This window comes from Mastomys coucha, unplaced genomic scaffold (genome assembly GCF_008632895.1).
Source record: "Mastomys coucha isolate ucsf_1 unplaced genomic scaffold, UCSF_Mcou_1 pScaffold6, whole genome shotgun sequence".
Classification (NCBI taxonomy): Eukaryota; Metazoa; Chordata; class Mammalia; order Rodentia; family Muridae; genus Mastomys; species Mastomys coucha.
The window spans coordinates 66,893,998-66,898,666 of record NW_022196912.1 but is presented as its reverse complement, the minus strand read 5'-3'; positions in this window follow the sequence as shown (position 1 = coordinate 66,898,666).

Sequence of the window (4,669 nt, the reverse complement as noted above, 5' to 3'; positions counted from 1 at the left end):
GTCTGAGATGTAGTGTATGTCTGAGATGTAGTGTATGTCTGAGCTGTAAGGTATGTCCGAGATGTAGTGTATGTCTGAGATGTAGTGTATGTCCGAGATGTAGTGTATGTCCGAGATGTAGTGTATGTCCGAGATGTAGTGTATGTCTGAGATGTAGTGTATGTCTGAGATGTAGTGTATGTCTGAGATGTAGTGTATGTCCGAGATGTAGTGTATGTCTGAGATGTAGTGTATGTCCGAGATGTAGTGTATGTCTGAGATGTAGTGTATGTCTGAGATGTAGTGTATGTCTGAGATGTAGTGTATGTCCAAGATGTAGTTTATGTCTGAGATGTAGTGTACATCTGAGATGTAGTGTATGTCTGAGATGTAAGGTATGTCCGAGATGTAGTGTATATCTGACGCCAGCACTACAGAGCTGCTGTGCAGTTCACTAGGTTACTTCCCTGATCACTCTTTGGACTTGAAGTGGTTTCGTTTGTTTTGCTTTGTCTTGTTTTCATGCTGGAGCCTAGACCCAGAGTCTTGTGCATACTGGACTAGTATTCTCCAAATGGATCCCATCTTTGTTCTTCAGTCACTCATGATACAGCAGCCCACCCTTTTCCTAAGAGAAATGCTTCATTTATAAATAAGAAGGCTACTCCACATTCCCTAAAGGCCTTTTAGAAAGGAGGCTCTGTTATCCAGTGGTGAGTTTTTGAGTTCAAATTCCTTGCATTATATTCTTTACATTAATTAAAATATGACTGCAGTGACTCTGACTTAATCTTGCGTCTGTGGTCTGTTTTAATTTTTATTTTGTGTGCATGAGTGTTTTTATAGTACATATGTCCGTGCATCACCTGCATACCTGGTTCCCTCAAAAGCCAGAAAAAGGTATCGGATGCCCTACAACTGGAGTTACGAATGGCCATGGGTCACAATGTGCAGGCTGGGAATTGAGGCAGACTAAAGCCTCATGAGATAACCAACTTTATACCGAGCATCAGACAATCTATATCCTGAGGGTTAGGCAAGGTGATACGAGCAAAAGCTACATGAGTTTAGGCTATAGACTCACAAAGACAATCCTTGCTTGCAAACATCATTCTGAATACTAATGGGCAAAGGGATGGCTAATCTAAAGTACAACCCACTCCTATGATTACTCCTGGCAGAGGCATGAGAACAGGTTCCAAGAACAACCCATGTGACAGAGGAATAGAGATCACAGCCTCTTGTCTTGTTTACTTGGCATTTTCTCTCAAGCTCTCAGAAATCTCCTCACACAGCTTCACTTACGAGCCACATTTTGTCATAGCTTTCATACGAATATTTTAAAGGATGTGTTTTCCTGTGGTCACAAGATTATACTCTGCTTATGAATGTGATAGAGAAAAAAAATGGGGGCTAGGGAAGGGGGGTCAGTCAGTAAAGTGCTTGCTGTACAAGGAGGAACTGAGTTTGATGCCCAGGACTCACAAAGAGCCAGGTGTAGCAGGTGTGATGACACACGCTTTCAATCCCAGAACTGGAGAGCCAGAGGCAGCAGATCTCTGTGAGTTCAAGGCCAGCCTGGTTTACAAATCAAGTGGAGGACAGCCAGGGCTCTGTTACACAGAAAAACCTGTCTCAAATAAACAAATAAACAAAGCGGTGATGCAAGCCTGTAATCCCAGTGTTGGGAAGGTGGAGACAAGAGAGGGTTCCTAAGGTCTGCTGGTCAGTCAGTCTAAACAAATTGGTAACCTCCAGGTTCACTGAAAGAGCCTGTCTCAAAAAAATTATGTACAGAATGATTGGGAAAGATGCTCTGACTGTGATTTCTGACCTACACACATGTGTGCATGCACACACGGAAGCAGGGAGGGAGGGGGGAAAGGACGGACAAACAAAACTCTCCAGATACCCATGTCTTCCTCAGTCAGGCTGGAAACCACTAGGCTAATGCTTTCTCAAAGCTCCTTCCTATGCTGCTTGATCAATGAAGACACAGGCATTTAGACCAGCTGTGTAACTGACCAAACCCACAAATAATTAGAAAATGGGATAGTGCTTAATTTTTCTTCCCATCACTAGAAAACCTAAAATTGACATCTTCCAGACTCTCCTCAAGAATGTGCTGTTTCCCTCCAATTAATTATTAACCCAGATGATGCAAACACTGTAGAAAACACACAGGCTGCTTGAAGAAATGACTTCCCTTCTGTGGCTTCATTGGTGATGTGACTGTTCGTCTTTCACTTTTAATTAAGTCAGGTGATTTCATGTCAAGAACTCCTAGGAGACTGATTTGTGTTGTTGGATACAACCACAGTATGAACTATATAGAAATGAAAAGTCAAAGGCTCTGGGCTAAGAGCCCTGGCTACCTTGCAGAGGACACTGGTCAGATCCCCAGCACCCACATGGTAGCTCACCACCATCTATAACACTAGATCTGAAGCGGTCAGCTCAGGTACTTTGGAAAATTCCACCAGACCCCTGGAAGAGAAAGGTCATAGAGCACATAGGTACCCCTCCCCTCCAAAAGGGGGGAGTTAGCTCGGCCACCTGTGGGTGGGGGAGGCCCAGAGCACGTAGATACATTCCACAATTGGCCACCTATAGACAAGGGAAGTCCTTGCTACCTCATTCCCTAAAGACCAATCAGTTTAAAAGTCACACTGTTCCACCAATCACATTATGCCTAATGGCTGCTGCTCTGAAAACTGTATAAAAACTCGCCAAATGGGCTCCGCTGGGTCGTTCTCTCTCTCCTTTGTGTGCAGAGCAACCAGCATGCTGGAACAATAAAATTCCTCTTGCTTTTGTGTGGATCCCCTGTTCCACGTTGTTCACTCAGGAGTGAGGGTGGGGTGGGGGGGTGGAGTGGGGGAGGGGTCTCCAGTAAGTTAAGGCTCGCCAGAGTCTTAACTTTCACACCCTCTTCTGTCCTTTTAGGTCACCAGGCACACAAGTGGTGCACAGACATACATGCAAGCAAAACATCCATGTACATAAGAAAATAATTTTTAAAAAATTAAGAGATGAAGAAGCGGGCGATGTCGCTGAGGAGCCTGTATGCCTACCTATTGTCTCTAAGGCCTGGAACATCTCTCTCCAACATCCCTCAACTACTCAGTTCAGATATCATCTTCAATAACTGTAAATATTAAGGGCAACTGCTTTGAATTATTTATTTTGTTTGCCTCAGTTCGCACACCATCTGACAGAATAGAGTATTCAGAAGTATATCTTGAATTGTGGCATTTGGATACATTTGCTCCAGCCCAGTGGAATTGTAAGTGGGCATTCTGCTGCAACTTACATAATGCCAATACCAACCCAACCATCATTTATTCAATATTTGCCTTGTGCCCGACATTGTGATGAGCCTTTTAGACATATTTCACTTCATCCCCACAAGGGTAATCCCACCCCACCCCCCAAAAAAGAGCACTCCTGTTCTTTTCTATGCTAACATACGAAGAGGCTGAGACTCTGATAATGTGCAGAGAGGGGCAGATAGTTCTATAATAGAGATAGAGACACAGTTGGGACTTCTACACGGGGTGTGACAGCTCCCTCTGTGCGATATTATATAGTCACTATCATTCCCACAAGCTGTGCATTGGAATTTTTAGTACACATTATTTTCACCCCAGCTACTTTATTAACTGTTATCAGAACCTAGGATGAGCTCTCAGATAGTTTCAAGGGTCTCAACTCCTTCACCTGTGGAAAGGGCGTTTGATGAAAACCTTATCATGATTAACCTCTCTGGGACTCTGTCTACTAAAGCTCAGAACGAGCAGGTTTGGACCCGGTAATTCCCCGTTACATCTGGATCTATACATGAACCCAAAAGCCTCCAGAAGAAGTTCTTTCTAAAATGTAGTAGTAAGTTTGAAACTCATCCTTAGCCTACCAAGAAGATCTGTACCTCGGTTGAAGGTCGCAGACAGGAATGAATTGAGATCTAAGATTTAAGCCGATTTCACGGAAGTCTGTAGTCTAGCAATGAAAGCACTAAGAGTCTAGCAGAGTAGACAACGGCTCTCGCTCCCAAGCTCTCACAACTGAAGCTACACTGTGTTTCTGATGCGTTCTCTACACTGGCAGTGATGAGAGAAAGAAGAAATAAAGAGAACAGTGAGGCTGGCGCTGAGGTGGATCTGGAAAAGGAGAGGAGGCCTAGAGACAGGAGTGAGCCAGCAATGGTTCCCAGAGACCTCCATGCTCTTAGATAAGGAGCCGGCTCTGTTGTCTGCCACGGACTGGGATTTCTTACGGGGTCCCTTGTTCTGCGGGACGATGGGTTCTGGCCAGGTGTGCACGGGATTCGGCTTTTTGACAAATAGACACTACACAAGAAGTGCTCTATCTGAATGTATTTCTTAAAAATTACATGAGGCTTTTACAATCATTGCAAAAGAGAAATGAAAAACCTGGCAGCTCAGTAGTCGAGGTACATCTGAGGCCACCTAAAACACACTAGGTCTAAAACAGCAGCCATCTCCTCTGAACTGGTGTAGCACCCCCGGGCTCCGGAACACGCTCAGGCCGCATGGACCGGCAGGAGGGTAGAGGCTCGAATCTCGAATCTTCAATGCTGAATCTTCAGTGTTGAATGTTCAATCTCTTGAATCTCGACGGGTGCTGCACCCCCCGGGCCCAAGCACTCTGGGCTGGGGGGGGGGGGGGG